The sequence below is a fragment of the Lissotriton helveticus genome, chromosome 1_1 (genome assembly GCF_964261635.1).
Source record: "Lissotriton helveticus chromosome 1_1, aLisHel1.1, whole genome shotgun sequence".
Lineage (NCBI taxonomy): Eukaryota > Metazoa > Chordata > Amphibia > Caudata > Salamandridae > Lissotriton > Lissotriton helveticus.
The window spans coordinates 493,678,747-493,696,748 of NC_136057.1; the positions used below are offsets into that span (position 1 = coordinate 493,678,747).

Consider the following 18,002-nt stretch of genomic DNA (forward strand, 5'->3'; position numbering starts at 1 on the left):
TACACAATACTTCAAAAATTAGGCAATACAATTAGGAGAGGTGGGAAAGGAGAGATAAAAGTGGCGGAGGGGGCAGGGGAGGTGAGTAGGGAGGATAAGGGAAGAGACAACAAGGAGAGATGAAAGGAAGTCTGTCTAAAGCCCGACTGGGTAGGTGACGACCTAGGAGGGAATCCACGGCCCATCTCCCCTATAGCTAAACCAGGTAGCTCCATCGGGCATCAGACAGAATAGTTCAGTCTCGATACATTGAGAGAAAAGAGAAGGAGAGACATAAATAGAGGGAGGATGCGGGAGGAGACGACAGGAGAGACGAAAGGAAGTGCAACAATGTGGTTCAACAATATAACAGAAAAAGATCAACAATTACACATTATATCAAACAATCAGCAAAACAATAGGAGAGGAGAGAAAGGAGAGAGAGAAGTAGTAGGGGGTAGGGGAGGTGAGAAAGTGAGGATAAGGGAAGAGACAACAGTAGAGACAAAAGGAAGTCTGTCTAAAGACCAACTAGGTAGGTGACGACCAAAGGAGGTAATCCACGGCCCATCGCCCCTATAGCTAAACCAGGTAGCTCCATTGGGCATCAGACGGAATAGGTCAGTCTCAATACATTGAGAGAGGAGAGAAGGAGAGAAATAAAAAGAGGGAGGAAGCGAGAGGAGACGACAAGAGAGATCAAAGGAAGTCTGTCAAAAGACCGACTTGGTAGGTGACGTCCAGGGAGTGAATCCCCGGCCTGTCTCCCCTATAGCTAAACCAGGTTGCTCCATCGGGCGTCGGACAAAATAGCTAGATCTCAAATGACGAGGGAAAAATTCACCGATAGAACGTGGGGGGCTAAAGGGCCCTGACAGGTGAGGGCAAAGGTCAGAAGCAGGAAAGTGGAGAAGAGTAGAGCGGGGAAGGGTAGGGGGTAGAGGGAGATAAGGTCAGAAGGTACGCAGGAGGGTTTGTTGCGGCCGTCATTTTAGGCATATACCAGCAGTATTTACATGAGGATCAGAGTTACAGGTTATAAGTTACATTTGTTCCAAGAGCGAAATAAATATAGGAATTAGGAGTGTTACAGGGGGAGGGAGGGAAAGGAAGGCGGGAGAGACAAAGGGAAGTCTGCCCAAAGACCGACTGGGTAGGTGACGTCCGAGGAGGGAGTCCCCAGCCCAGCACCCCTATAGCTAAATAAAGTAGTTCCATCGGTCATCAGTCAAAATAGCTAGATCTCTGCTGACGAGGGAGAGTTCACATAGGAAGTCCAGTGGATACATATGGTGGTAACTATAAGCAGGGACAGGTGAGGATCCTTTGAGGTGAGGAGTGTGTTTATTATGGCAGCCATCTCCACTCCATCTCCACTCCATCAACCACTCCAAGATGGCCGATATAGGAGTAGGATGTAGAATGTCCCCTTCACTGCCCAGCAGAGAGTAGAGTCAAGGGGCTGGGAGCGTCTTCATAAGGTCAGCAGTAGTGGGGCTAAGTGGTGGCTAATGAGTGGGGGTGGTGAAAACAAAAACATAAAGGCTCCGTGTTCAACGATGGCAGCAGAGTGGGCAGAGCTGGCCGTCTAGTGCTCCAGAGGCGATCGACTTCTAGCTCGTCCGCCTCAGCATCGATTGGTCTGCCTGTCCGACGCAGCCGCCATTTTGTGCATGGCCAGTCGGGTTCAAAAGATTACAAGAATTCGGCAATACCCTCAGGCCCCGATTGCGCGGATGGTGGATCGCCCGGGCAGAGCCTCCTTTTAGCTCACCTCTCCATGCCGATCTGCACCGCAAGTGTTGGGGTATCCGATGTTAGGGTGAGATTCTCGGCCCGAGCTGCCGTGGCCAGCCGCCATTTTAGAGTCAGGCGGTAATCGTTGCTTGACTCGCCAAAAATGCGAGAAAACCACTGCCACATACGCCGGGTACTCACTCCTGACGTTACGCTGGGGGCTCGTCCTGGGAAGGCCAATCTCCGACCAGTAGACCGCTCCGGGGACCACAGAAGAGATGAGCAGCGATGGGGTCCGATCTGTGTCGGGACTGGGCTCAGGACGCCCACATCGGCCGTTCCGTAGGTAAGAGGAATCCTGCTTTCCCGCTTTGTAGCAGCAGCCAGGGTTTTAAGTTCCCAGGAGCTGGTGGGGAGGCCAGGGAGCGGAGTTTAAACAGGGATATAGACCAAATTGGTATCGCAAAACCCGGAGCTCCTTCGGGAAGCTCTTACTCCGCGGCCATCTTTGTGTTCCTCGTGGTCTATAGAATCGTTCTGAGGCAACTGTGATATGTAGTTGCAGCAGAAGGGACTGTGTGGTCAGGATTTTAAAACCTTACACTTTGTTATTCTGGGAAGTCAATAAAAGACAGATCTGGAGACACAAAAGTATTTTAGCACAATACTTGTGTTAAAGGAAATACCCTGCATTTGAACATATCAAGAGGAGTTATTCAATAAGAATTGTGAACTCCTATAATTGCACTTGTTTGCTTTCAAATGGAGTTAACTATTAGGATTAAGAAGTCTTCAAATGCAGTTGTTAATCTTCAAAAGGAGTCTGCCATAGGAATATGACCTCTCACACTGCACTTGTTTGCTTTCACATGAAATCTACTAAGTTCTGCAAACTCTTTATTGTCTGTGCATACAAGAGGAGCAAACAGACACTTCATATTGCACGGACCACTATAGCTTCTTAGAGCATGCTGCTTTAGAGAAACATATGACTGTGGGTTGTTTAGGGAAACTATGGGATATTAATGAAGGCTTTTCATTTTATTGTTTACAAACCAGATATGTTGAATAAAATGAGAACCACAGAATGTTAGAGCATAACTTAAGGGTAGGTCTCTTTAGCAAACAACACATAATAGGTTAGTGCAGTGGTGCTTAACCTTTTGACTTCTGAGGACTCCTATTCAAATATTAGTGGAATACACGGGCCCCCACTGAATCATTACTGGAATGCAGGGAACCCACTTAGTCCTTTTTGGAACATAGCACCCTGGCCTAAGTTGTTTTGCGAAGTGAAACCTTAAAGAAATGCACATCCACAACTAAGAAGCATTCATCAAACAAACACATACTTGATTAGTTCAAAAACAAATATAACACATTTTTTTTTAATTTTATTGGTAAGTTTGGAGCTTTTCAAAATTCTATTCAGGCCACACAGGATCCATTCTATTTTCTGCTAGATGCATTCTCCCACTAATTTACAGAGCATTTCAAAACTTTCCATTTTACATTTTGCTTCGTAATTTATATACACTTTACTAATCTGTTAATATTACTCTATTTTCTAAGCCATCAAGGACACCATAAGTAGGCATTGCAGGCCCCCAGGGTCCCAGGACCACAGGTAAAGAACCACTGGGTTAATGTTTTATTTGCACATAGAATATAAATGTAATTGTATATCAACTCTAAGAAAGCATCAGGTTTCATTAACTCGATAGAATGTTACATGCAGAGATTGCCAAAAGCTATATTAAACACAATGTTGAAAGTTCAATGCAAGAGTCAGTACAGTAGCAATACTAAAAGACTCATCTTGCATTCTGATATCAACGCTCCTGCAGTGCCGATCAAGCCCAGCCATGCAACCAGGGAGCATGAGGCTATTTCTCTCTCTTGTCCCATTACCATTCTCTGGGGTCTACTTTTAACTGAAAAGCTAGTGAATCTGGGCAGTTTCCTACCACCAAACATTGCTCCTCATTGAGAGTCCATTATCTTAGTATAAATATATATATATATATATATATATATATATTTCTTTTGTGGTTTCTCCCGAAGGGGAGAATTGTTCCTTGCTCTGTAGAGACCGAAACGCGTAAGGTGTTGCTGGCTTGCTGTGATAATTAAAGAATTCACGAACCAATACGTGTAAGAGAAAGTTATTGTGAAGCTTGGGAGTGCACAAGGAACAATTCTCCCCTTCGGGAGAAACCACAAAAGAAATACGTACGCGGCTGGGTCCTGCCGCGCCTTGCGTGCACCGCTGAAGAGCACCCGGATGCTTGAACTTTGGATCACAGTCGGATTCATATATATATATATATATATATATATATATATATGTATGTATGTATGTATGTATGTATATATATATATATATATATATATACTGTCCCTATTTGGGGAAATTATCTGTGAAAAAGTATTGAAATGCTGCGTTCTCCTTTACACCTGGAACCCATAACAAAGTCTACTGGATGGTGAGACTTAATATATACGCGGCGATCCGAAAGCAAGCAACCGGATGAGGTCGTTCCTCGGAACATTTGTGTTCTTGGGAGACAGATCTGCAGGACGCCATGTCGAGTTTACATTAGCAATAAACTCGCTTATGTTTCCCGTGTTGTCGGGATCCCCTCCACATATGCTGATTCGATTGGAATCCAGGGTGATCCGTAAAATTGGTACTCTGACCGAATTGCGGCTTGACCAATTGCAGGACTGATAACAACACATGCCCTGATGAAGACCGGGGTGACCCTCATGGCACAGTAAGTCGGTCGAAACATGATGATAACAGCGGTATAAGGAGGGTTGTTTTGAGAACTTGATTTTCTCTTTGAAACACCACCCATACTTTCTTTTCTTTTAATCCTGGTTGCGGAACCTGTCAATAAATTCCTGTTTGGTATCCTCAAACCAGTTTTAACACTTCCTGATTAACTGCACGTGTTGCACTTTAGTTCCAGTCACAGAGTGACATTCACTGATCACATATTTGTTTATGTTTATATGTTGTGTGGTGTTGTTATATTGTGTCCAGTGGTCTTTTATGTTCAAACCCCTTTCCCTATGCTCCGTCCAGAGTGTGGCTACACCTGGGCGTATTGTAAGCAGACCCGATGATAAAGCATGTCACACACTTTGGTGTGTGAGTGAGGGCAGTATTTTCAAAACAAACACTTTTGTTTTGTTGTACGGGTTGCTTTGGGTTTGATTTTGATTTTGATACTCCCCATCTCTCTACGTGTGTACAATTGGATATCAGGGGGTTCGGGTTGGTAGAGTTGTAGATGTGGTTGACCCTCTCCACTCATCTTATGTTTAATGAGACCTAATATATAGACATTCCTCTTACTCGGCCTGTCTACCGGGGTAGGGATTGGTTCATGCCGCAGTCACAAAAACTAGCATAGTTTGCTCCAGAAAGAATGCTATATAGCTCTTTAAAATACTAGGAGTCTCAAGCAGGCAATAAAGATGTATGCCTTTTACTCTGCTCCTATTTTCAAGCACCACCTTGCCTCTCCTTGAAATTCCATGTCTTGCCCTCACATTGCATTCACGTTGGGATATGTCCAAGCCTCTTCATTATCCTCTCATTATCATGTATCTTTTGACTTGTACTGCCAACTTTGCTCTCTATTATACATAGTTTGCTGGTGATGGATATCATAAAGAGCTTTAGAGACAGCTGCAAAGTCTTGTGGAACTAGCACCAATCACAGCACTGTTATGGCCTCCCAATGAAAGAGCGCTAATGAGGAGAACCCCGGACGACGATCCGCCTGTTACTCTTGTGAGGTGTCACTTCATATGTAGGAGTAAACTGTATGATCATTCCAACATAGAAAAGGGAACGAAAGGAGACCCAATATCCTACAGATGCATTAGTCTAATTGATATAGCCTGCAAAATCTATTCAAGGTTGATGTGCAACACTTTGGAAGACTGGATCAAGCAAGAGAACAACCTGGACATAATACAAGGTAGTTTTAGAGGCAATCTCTCTGCATTGGATCCTATGTTCAATTGCAGACACATCATATTCAAGTACAGCACATTAACAAAAATCCCTCTCTACGTAGACTTCCTTGACTTCACCACTGCCTCTGGCCTGGTGGCAAGGCCAAGGCTATGGTAATAAATTAGAAACATATAGGTCTGGTGCTACTTCTGCTGTCATTGATTAGGATGCTCTATTCAGGGAACACAGCATTAGTTTGGCTCAATCAGAAAAGCCTCCTAAGCAAGAACATTCAAACAATAAATGGAATGAAAGAGGATTGCCTCTTAGGGCTGCTACCTTTATCCTCTTACAGTAATGCTTGCATACATTTTTTTTACAAGCGACACCAAATGTTCCATCAATTGCAACTTTCCAGTCCCTGCCCTATTATAAGCAGACAACAGCATCCTGATCGCAAGAACACCCTCCTAGAGGCCTCCAAGCCCAACTTAATGTAATGACTCAATACTGCAAATGAATAGCCTGAAAATAAACACATCTAAAACAAAAATCATGTATCCTGAAAAAGCAGAAAGCAGGCCATAGTTTTCTATAAAGCCAACACATTTACATATATGGGTCTAACAATCTTAAACAACCCTCTATGGGACCAACATACCAAGAGGGTGATGGAGAAATCAGAACCTTCCTACAATGCAGTCTTAAGGATGGTCAAGGTGCTCGGTCAATGCTTCTTCATAGACAGGGTTGTCATGGCAAATGTGGGGAGACAAATTGTGTATGGATCCAAAATCTGGAGCCTGGACAAAAGAGTACCCAAAGTTGGATGCCAGGAAAGAAGATTCTGGAAAAAGCTTCTGTTTCTACCAGTGGTGTTCCCCAATACGGCCCTCGAGGCTGGGGTCTGCTACACCTCGATTCACAGCAGATGCCACATGGCTTCTGTTAAAAACGGACTGAAGAGACCAAGACCTCAAGATAGAAACCTGAATAACAAAGCATTGAAAGAGCACTTCTCACTCAGCCAGATCTCTCCCCTCGCAGCGGGCTGGGAACAAGAAATAACCTGCCTTGGAAAAGTGCTGTCACCCTCTGAAGCTCACTTCTATTCAGAGAATGAAGCAAATCACTTGACAACAATGAAACACTCTGAAAACAAAAGAAAGACAGAAGGTGCTCGAGAATATTTTCCCAGCAGAGCTACATGGAGTGTTTTGACGTCACCCAAACAATCCAAACCTAACTGGCCAACCTTATGTTTACCGAAAAAGGAGGCTTTCCTTGCTTCTCCGGAATGGTCCCCTTCCCCCTGAGCAGAAGAAAGGAATATTCCTCCCCGAATTGCTTTTGTTGTGAAGTGGAAGACCTAACCATTACTTTACTAAAATGCCCCCTCAACCCCAACGATATCAAGAAGAACACCACCGGGCACACCTCGACAAAAGAACACTCGGACTCTGATGAAGACTGCTTACATACCTGGCAAAGATCCAACCTCAAGAAAAAACACAATGTACATAAGCAAAAACTAAATGCACAACCCCTCCCAAGGAGTAAAACTTGCACACGCATCTGGAACTCGTAGACTCCCGAGCACCACCAGCCATTTAGTTGGCACCATCACTGACAGTCTATGTTTGTGAAGTACCCTCAGGGCCACACCAGTCTTCATAGTCACAGACTGACCAGAGGCTAAGCAGCAGGCAGGGATGTTGATGGACAATCTACGTGCCGCACATTATGTGCACCCGAATACAAATCAGAAATTGTATCTTTTTATGCTTTTAACACCTTCGCCGTGGGGGTAATTCCCCAGCTGTGCTGGGGGGAGGAGGGGCGCACGCAGCGCCCCGTGCTCATGACGAGCTCGACTCGTCATGCAGCACGGTGGTGCTGTGCTCATGACGAGCTGAGCTCGTCATGACCACAACCAATTTCGTGGAACGGTTAGCACAGAAGGGGAATTATCCCCGCGTGTGAGCGTCACGGCGGTCATGACGAGCTGAGCTCGTCATGAGCACAGCGCAACCGTGGCTCATGACGAGCTCAGCTCGTCATGAGCATGGGAGGGCTTAATAATATTCCTCTCTTTCTTGAGTGGATGGCGACCACGCACCAAAAGCAGCAATACACTTATTTAATCTAGTCTAATCTAATCTAATCTAACCTAATACAAGCGAGTGAGCACAAATGATGAGAATTGCGGACACAGGAGCCGCCTACACCTCTTGTCCTTTTGTTGCTCCTTGAGGCGTCTCCAAATAACTAAGGCAGCAGTATGCAGGGCCTTTCTCATGACTGTTTGCTGCTACTGCTGGCTAATCGTTGAAAGTTGGACAACGAGCCAGACAAAAGTAATTCCAAACTTGTTCAGTGCACAAAATTATCTTTGCTAGCAGCATCCTTGGGTGCTAGGACTTGTCTATAGTGTAGCAAAAATCATTCTAATGGCCCCAGCACACCTGTGCACGTTTTCTGTCAATTATTTGCTATCTCTTTGCATGATCTTCTCAGCAGTCAGCTTGTCAGATAAACTTCTCCCAGTAGGCACACACTCCTGCAAATGCAGGTGTAAATATCCTTCGGGGTCAGGTAAGTATGCTTGCTTCCTCAGTTCGGTAATCGGATTCTTGAAGCACAGATTCCATTCAAAATGAAGAAATATGTTCTTGAACAGGTATCAGACAACCTTTTATCCGTGACAGTTCTGTAGTGCCTGTGTGCTAACTAATGGGGCCTAAAAAGGGGAACTACAATGGTAGTGATTGATGACTTAAGCTAGACCCTTAAACTCTCACTTTTGCAACATTTTCACACAGTTCCTGTTCTGGGAGGTCACCTATAGGGAATGTAATCCTTTGCAGCATCCTTTGCATCAAAAGTCCAAAATGGCTGACAACAAGCAAATCAGCTGGCTCTTACCCTTTGACTCCATTAACCAACAGGTACAACAGACTTCAAAGAAATGACCACACAATCTGGCGGCACTATAGTGTGATACGTCACACTTTCTGGTGGTACTATACTGGGATATGCTGCATTTTCTGGAGGTACTATACAGGGATATGCCGCACCTTCTGGTGGTACTATACTGGGATATGCCGCATTTTCTGGAGGTACTATACAGGGATATGCCGCACCTTCTGGCGGTACTATACTGGGATATACTGCACATGCTGGTGGTACTATACTGGGATACACCGCACTTTCTGGCGGTACTATACAGGGATATGCCATATAGAAGACAGCTAGACTGGAGCCGTCATCCTCTTTAAAGAAACAAGGTAACAATAGAGCTATTCATTCACAAATGTCTGGGCAATAAGCACAGATATGTCCCACTCCTCCTTCAAATGCACTGCTTGTGCTCCCTTTGAAGATGAGCACACCAGAAGGCTTAGGCACGGTGGGTAATATGTATGCAAGGGAACAACATTTTCAGGCACAAGAGCGAATTTCATGATGCACACAAGATTCACTCTCTCCCGAGTAACGAAAGTAGAAAGAAAGCACTTAAAAAAATAATGATACGATGGTACTTGACTCCCATTCGGCTAGCACACAATGATGGGAGTACTGACGTGCTGGAGGGGTTGTGAAACCCAAGAGATGTACCTCCTTCTTTGGTGGGAATGCATGCATTGTCTGAAGCTTTTGAGAGGGGATGCTGGCCCAGATTCGGAATTTAACCGGAACCGATTGGGGTATGGAACCCCGAAACTGTCGCTTTGGGGGTAGTGGTCGGTCGATGAGGGTCTTTTTCCATTTAGCTCAGCAATAGGAAAGCTTATCAGCTAATTCTTACTTGCAGCTCAGCTGACTGACACACAGAAATGATGGGCCCACGGCCTCCCGGTGTAACCAGCTGGTAGAATAAACTTTGGAGTTTCCATGCAATGGAAAGACTCACAGGCACTGTTGACGACCCACTGTCACAGCTTGAGAAAATTTGATCACCCTTTCTCACGTTCATAAAGCGGCAAAACATCATACACAAACCGAGGCATGAGGGAATGAGGCGTAGTAACTGCTTTGGAGGAGAGGGGCACGGATGAGATGGGAGGGGCTCAGTAGCTATCACTAGTTTTAGGCTTCTATGAGCATTCGCCACTCAAGATGACAGGGTATGGGGGGAGCTGGAATACATCACGCAGGGCACAAGAAAAATGTATTGATATGTGGATTCCCACCTGAATATAAGGCTTCGTTTTGGGGATAAGTATAATTGCTGTTGTTAATAATGTGGCATGTAGAGTGATATTATTTTTAAGTGTGTGACTTCCTGGTTGTATATTTTTGTGATTTATTGTACTTGATTGAAGACATCTACGCCCTATGGCCTTTCAGGCATTTGTTGCAACATGATTGAGACGAAGAATCACATTATTCCTTATAACGTAAACCCAGCTTATATGACCTTTATAATTTCCCATCACACTCTTTTTTTATTGATAACCAAAAATACAAGGATATCTATTGCATCCTGGTGAGACTCAAGCTTGTAAAAATAATACTTTCTAGATCTGGCATTAGCCAAGACCTTTTAATTTAATGAAATATGCATAATACACTAACATATAGTGACTTTCAGCAACCTTTCTTTATCAAATGGTCTGTTGTAGTGTCATTCACTTTTTTCCCTCCTCCTATATCATAAGCCTGGGGCAGTGGGTCAGCCTTCTTTACCCACTGATTAACTTAACTTTGAGTGACTGCATTTTGCTCTCTCGTAAGGAGCACATCCACACACAAGCCAGCTCCATTCAGTGGCAGTGTTTTTGTTTTTATGTTATAATTACATTAGTGTTGCCTTTTTGTTTAGAAGCACATCTGATAGGAGGATGCTTCTGATGCGCATTCCATCTTTATAGGGTCGCATCTACTGCCAATGCTGTTGTAAATTCCTTTAGGCCTGTTTTTCTTTTCTGACTGCTTTTATTTCATAACATACCAGATCAGACTGTATCTGTTAGAAACTGTTCTGTATTAAGTTATCTTATTTAAAGTTTTACCTGTTTTTCTCTCCTTCTTTCTTTCCAAATTTCTTTTTTTTTTCTTGTTCTCATTTCCTTCTCTCTTTCTTATTTCTATTTTCTTTCCAAGTTCTTTCCTTCTTTCTTTCCTCATCCTTTTCCCATGTTTATTAATATTAACTTCTACTGAAGCAGATGGGAGGCAGCTAAATATATCTACTTTTGGCTTAACACCCTGGCTGCGGCGCGAATTCCGTAGCGGGGCTAGACATTCCAATCATGAGTGGGGTACGGATGGCCCACGGCCGTGGTGCGCACACGCCCACCGTGACTCATGATGGTCGGGGGCCGTCATGAGCACGGAAGGGGTTATTACACCAATAGTCTCCTGCCTGAATTGAGTCTGTCGACATGTATGGTTGGCTCTGAAACCACAAAGCAAGTAAACTCTTACATCCCTGAGACTTTAAAAAAAATATGTTCTAATGCTTACCACAAGGTGGTGCTGTTCTGCAATTTTCAATAGGCCAGTGAACTACACTAGAACTCAAGAGTTGGCAGGTTTGTCGTTCAAAGATGTTAGAATTCAAAACAATGTATATACGTTTAAATGGATAATGTCATTTATTCTGGAACCCTTTCCAATTATTTGCCAATGTACGTTTACGTGGTATATGCTTAGCGTAAAAACCCACACATTAATTATTTGATAAAAGCACATGCCATAGAAAAGGGAGTGGGGGGGCCACTGCGAACAGTAGGCTCATGATACGTTGGGGGAAAAAAGGTTAGAATGAGTGACAGCGGAGTCAGATAAGAGGTAAAGATGAGAGGTTAATTTGGGAATAGGATAAACTTTGTAAGTTATAATAGCCGATGATTAAACCAAGTCGTGCAGAAAGTGAAACACAATTTGCCAACAAAAGAAGATCACAGAACGTGTCAAGATGGCACTCTGTGCTCATGGAACACAACTGGACTAATGTAAAGATGCTGGCATGTTAAATCTACACATAGTGTGACACTGAACACAGAGCATGTCAAATACAAAAAAAAAATTAAATGGTAAAGGTGGATTGTGAAAGCGCACAATATGAAGGGCAGCCATATTGCACCATTGTTCCAGTTGGTGACCTACATTTGGTCCGGCGTCACGCACTGCACATTTTAACTGAGTAAACAGGGCGTTGGCTGAGCTTGATTATTCCTCTGGCCAGATTACCTTAGGAGGCCCAGGGTACACTTGAGGACAGAAGAGGCAGCGTCATAAACAGAGAGGGCATGTTCTGTGGGCAGCACTTCAATACTACTACACCAATTTTCCCCTAAGCAGACCCTCCAGGATATCGCGATTTCGCGATTTCGCGATTTGCCGCGAAATCGGCACTTTTTAAAAAATGCCGCGATTTTTACCGAAGTGCCCGCGAAATCGGCACTTCTGTAGCAATCGCGGCATTTTTACAGAAGCGCCGCTATATCCTGGGGGTCTAATGGATGTAATCCTGTTCATGGGATTAACTCCGAGGCTCCACTAGGGGGAGCTGCAGTCTCGCTGAATTTCTGGACAGTCTAGCTAACTTACTCTGGTATAATTTATACAAGGTGTGTGCATTTACAATGCGTTCCCAAATTAGTTTTACACATATTGAGAGTAGAACTGAGTGGACAAACCAGTTTCAACCATGTTGTACGAATAATGCTCTATGTACGTTGGGAATGTTTGTGAATGGGTAAGCCAAACATATTTCGGCATAGAGGATGAAAGATGCAGGCTAGAACCTGCACACCTTTTACGTGCAAGAGGCACAAAGGTGCAGAATTCGAGCAATGAAAGGCATATTAGCAGTTTAGTGAAATACAGAGCACAATCATGTTTAAATAGATTCATAATTTCTATAAAAGCCACAGAACTCGAGCAATGGTGGACATTTTTTATGTATTCCACCTTAAACCTGCAGACCCGCCTAGGAGGAACAACAAATTACCAAACTATACCAGACACAAAAAGAGATCTAAGCAATGAGCCTTTACCTACTGAGACAAGATTTGGAAACGTTGGTAGGCCTCAGCAGATTAAAACAGAGCCAGGGGCCAGCAACCTGGAAGGGTTTGGCTACTCATCTAGCACTGCCTACGCGTCTCCTGCAGCAGATGTTTTTTCAATCGCTCTCCCAGATTAGAAATCAGTGGATTACATTTACGATTGTGTATTATGCACCTCTACAAACTATGTTACCAAACAGTAGCAGGGTGGTTTGACCTCAAGGACGTACTTGATTTGAGTTTTCTGCTACAATTTGAGTTACCTGATTGTTATGTTCCAGAGAGGCTGGGGGGATCTCATACAATCATGATTACTATAAGCTAATATCTTGAAGATTAGCAGTCCGAATTTTAATTTCATCAGCCACTTGATAAGCACCATTGTACAGGGTCGCACTGGGACTAATAATATGCCCTGGCACCAAAATAAAAGTGGCCTCCATTACTGAATTAGATAACAAAAAAAGTTTTGAACTTGTAAAGGAAAGCTGCATGGGCGTTTTATAAGGTATGGAATGCTGCGTGGATTTGTGCTTGCTGTAGGCATTGCTTTTTTTTAATATAAGGGAAATCAACAGTGGTAAAATCGGCCCAGCAGACTATAAAAACGCCCACACAATGACCTGTCAAAAAAGCTCTTCAGGCACTGCCTGGTTGCCCTATGGGCCAGTCCCACCCTGCCATTGCGGGAAACAACCATTACAACGCAGTCATTACATTGCACTGCTTTTACAATGCAATTGTTAAAACAAAACTGTCTTTACAACACATGCCATTACAAAGCATACCATTACAACTCATGACATTACAATGCATACAAAGGTAAGTAATAGAGATTTTTTAGTTTTAGGGTGGGTATGGGTTTTGGGGTAGATGGTAATAGTAATTTTTACCCCTTGATCCTGAAGATGCAATGATGAAACGCTCTAATCAGGGAAACAAAGTGTCTACCATGTAAATAAACCAAATATACATAGCTTCATGTTGTTAAATAACTAAAAAAAACAAGATATCTGTGTTTGTTGTAGGAAAAATGGCCAAAAAAAATGCCGCAAAATTGCCGCTAAATTTCCATATTTGTGCCGCTAAATTTCCATTTTTGTGCCGCTAAATTTGCGAATCCATGCCGCTATATCCTGGGGGTTCTGCCTAAGGGTTTGGCAAGATGCCTTGCTGCGAAATTCCACTTGGCCCAGTATTCATTTGTGCCTGAATGCTGCTCTAAGACCCAGCAGGATGGTTCTCTCCAGCACCAATCTGAGTCCCTTCAGATGGCAAATGGTATTCTGCATTGAAAAATAACACTGTCATGCCCTTTAGGCAAGTTCTGTCATGTGTATCCCCTCTTCACATTGTCCCATCCACACGACAATTCCAGTATTGGATAGGTGACCTTTTACCAAGTAGTTTGCTCCTGTTTCTTTGACACCATGCTCTTAGTTTTTTTATCATAATCCCTTTACCTAACGCACATAAACATGTCATCAGGCACTGCATAAATATTCAGTTTAAGGGTCGCCACTTTTTTCATTCTTGGCCAACAGGCCCGCTGTTCCTGATCGAATTGTTTAGAAAAACATTTATGATCATTTTCAAAACATTTATGTTTGATATTGATTCTAGAAGAAACCCTGGAGTGACCATTCTAGTATATAAAACCCTTATTCCCCCCATAAAATTAGAGGAGAATTCCTTCCACGCTGAAACGGGGTCCTGCATGCTGTATCTTCGACATGCAGTGTTCTGACATCCCTTGCGGGGTGTCATCCTCAGAGCAGAGACGATGTGCTTCATTCTCTACCATCAAGTGAGTGAATTGGTTCTTACCTAGGGGTTTCTTGGCTAAATACATATATATCTATTCACAGATACATGCTACACCTACATATCTAGGGTAGGTACATTTAGGCAAATTACGTAGGCACGCAGTATAGGAGTATGCAAGTGCTACTGTCTTATCTGAACTGTATATGTTAGTCTTCTTAGCACTATGGTAGAAATGTATCTACTGTTTACTATATTGGTACTTGCGATTGCTTGCATATGCTTCTGTCTCCCGATTGTTGCAGCAAATATGTTTTACACATGACTGACACTAGACCAATAAATACTTATTGAAACGGCCTAACCACCATCCTGTGTATTTTCGGGGATTAAGCAAGCACGAGTGGCTGAGTGAAAAGTACTGTACGGTTTGCCACGATCCCTGAGAAATCGGGGGTGTCATATACAGTGGCTGCCAGAAACTACCCACACCTCTGTAAAAGACAGGGTGGTGGTAGTGGCACTGTTGAGCTAGCTGGTGTAACTGCTGAGGTATCCTGGGGGGGTGTCCGGAACCGGTTTAGACACCAAGCCCTCAGTTTGGGTCATCCAAAATGTGCAGGTCCTGGGGATTCCTAGGAGCTACACGACAACACAGAAATCAATATTTCAAGCACTACAAAACACTGATCACTCACACCGTCTGAAAACAGGTACAAAATATACAGCAGTCTTCCAGAACTCCAGAGGTGTATCCTGTCTTTGTATGTGAGGAGTTCTACACCCGACATTCGACTGTCCTTACTCGTAAACTTACTATTTAAATGTAGTTTTGTGAATACTAAAAAAGTGTAAACTTACACAATATATGAATGAGATGCTGAGTTGAGTCTTTCCAATGCCTCAACTCTGCAATATTCTCAGCAGCCAGGTAAGAGAGGGACATTACAAATGCGAGCCACACCTTCCAGTAATGGTTAACCCACTCTTTTGGGGTTAAAGTTCTTAAACAGCAACCCTGACTTATTTCTGTCTCTTAAGTCCTACTTTAGACTTTGCCTTATTGCCCCAATGTCTCATGACCAATTCCACTCTTTCATGTTACATTCTAATATCTCTGCATTCTGTTTCTCTTTGAGCATGTGGGACACTCCATTGCTGTTGAATCTAGGGATTCTCTGTTTTTACTGTCTACAGTTACCACCATAGGGTTTCAAAATGATATACCAGATATACCATATCTTCAACATCGGATGAAGAGACAAAAAGCCTTTCTCTTTGGCATGATTTCCCAATGAGAAGTTAGTTGATATTAAAATGTAACAGTTCAGGTACCCAAAAGCCATTATGCTTCTTTGCTGCAAGTATAGCTTGCCTGCCTTGTTGATCCGTGAGTAGGCATGCTATGACTGGGTGTGGAGAATCTGTCCTGGTTTGGTATCTTGAGTGGATCATGTATGCTCTTTGAAACTACAATGGTGGAGAGAAAGTTTGACTGAACGACTCAGGTCAGAAGCATCTTAAAAAGCAAAACATGTTGCTATGCTTTCCCTTCGCAGGGACACAGGATGTCATATTGTTGCAATGGCTTCGATCATTCAAGTCTATGTTTCTCCTATGCAGGTTTCACATTTCTTGACCCCAATAATGCATCAGAAAAATTTGCTCCACTAGATCCTGGACAGATGTTAGGCATCAGTCTATTAGGGCCAAACGAGACTTGAAAGAGGCAATATCAGTGTGTATGCATTTATTGTCTGTCACCATGGAAGCGTGCATTTCTGTATCACTCATAGCTGTTTTAATGGAGGAGTGCTCTTTTATGAGTATATCCATCACTGAGTTCCTTATAAAGGAGGTTTCAAAGTGTACTGCTGTCTTCTTCGGAATTATCAGACAGGTCTCTGCAAGGAGGAGCTTTCTCTGAAATGTGGACATACATAAAATAGTGTAATTTCAAAACAAACACGAGGCGTTATACTAAGAGTGGGTTCGATTTCAAATATAGGTCTGAGAATACACATGGATTCCGACAAAAGCACACACTGGACAGGGGTGGCTTTGTATGCTTCCAATGTTAAGGAAATAGACACACGTTACCTGTGTGAATAACGAGGATCTGAAATATCATACCAGCCTTAATGCAGCATTATCATATAGTCAAAAACGTTATACAGGAGGATTGTAATATTGTCCTTATGCTGCCTGCAACGGGCCCAGCTTGTACACTACCAAGTCACAGGCCTTCAGCCAGGTCTACATCCCATTTCCAGCCCTTCTCAGGGCCAATACTTTGTCAACGGTGATATAGAAAAAAGAGTACAGTGGAAACTAGGATTGTTAAATGTCCAGACCCTGTGGAGATTCCCTAGGTGTACGCTGATTAGCCTTTCATATACCCGATACAGAGCCATACAAAAAGCCACTGTGGTACATTGAACAGAGCCACACAACATGACCACGGCATAATAACCGAAGTGGGTTCACAGACCAGATCCCTGTATGCCAAAGGAGGTTTGAGGGGTTAAAGCCATCCCCCGCAACAAAGGTATGGCATGGGTTTAATAGCATGCATTGGTTTCGTAGTCTCTGTACAATGCCTGCCGCTCGTAGAGATATCAGTGAAGAAATGTGACTTCAATCCCTTCAGATCAGAGTGATCGAAGCCTGGTCACAGAAGCCGAGTGGAATTTGGATGTACGAAATAGGATCATGCTGGTAATGAGATGCTGTACCTTGGGGCACCCAAGAGAGGATGGAGCTGGTGCCTTCTTCTTCACGTTCTGAAGGTGACTGTCATTGATCACATCGAATTGAATATCTATGTGTTCTGATACTACGGCTACGATGGTAATTAAACACCATTAGAGCAAGGCAGCTCGGAGTTCTAGGCAGAGTCAGCCATCTTTAAGGTGGTCAAGCCCTGCCTTGTAGCACCAACAGTCTGATTTTGGATCAGCAAATCTAGATGGCCTGTTGTGTGATGTGGCACTACAGCTACAAAACATTCATTTCATCTACTATGTGAAGACAGCGGGCTTTGTTAGAGGACGGAATCGAAAACATGGAGTTCAAAAGGGCTACAAGTCTGAAAGAGGGATGGGTAAGTATACTGACACTTCACAAGAAGAAATAATATATCCATGACACTAAACCCAGGTAATAGCCAGGTCTCCAATTTGGGAACAAGTACGGTTTTGAGCACTTAACCATGGTGCAAAATATCCTTAGCTGTTTTCTTAAATATTATGCATTTATGATATGATTTGAAATTTTCATCTAGAGGAATTACACTGACCCATCATACATTTCTACTTATACTTTTGAAATTAAATACAAATAAATAAATCATAAAAAAGTCTAAAGACATTTTGGATAGTTCGATAGTTAAACACAGCAATAATTGAACTCTATTGACAAAATGATGAGGCTCCTTCATGAAGATGATGATGATGAAAAAAGATATGGAAACAAGTACAACTGCACAACTGAACAAAAAAGACATTCTTGATGAAAAACAATTATTTTTT

The 18,002-nt window shown here is 43.1% G+C and overlaps 1 protein-coding gene across 3 annotated transcripts in view; it reads right to left on the minus strand.

Annotated features, from left to right (window-relative positions):
* Nucleotides 1-18,002, minus strand: part of CRY1 (cryptochrome circadian regulator 1) — a 121,007-nt gene that overhangs the window by 40,089 nt on the left and 62,916 nt on the right. The gene's annotated exons all lie outside the window — the stretch shown is intronic.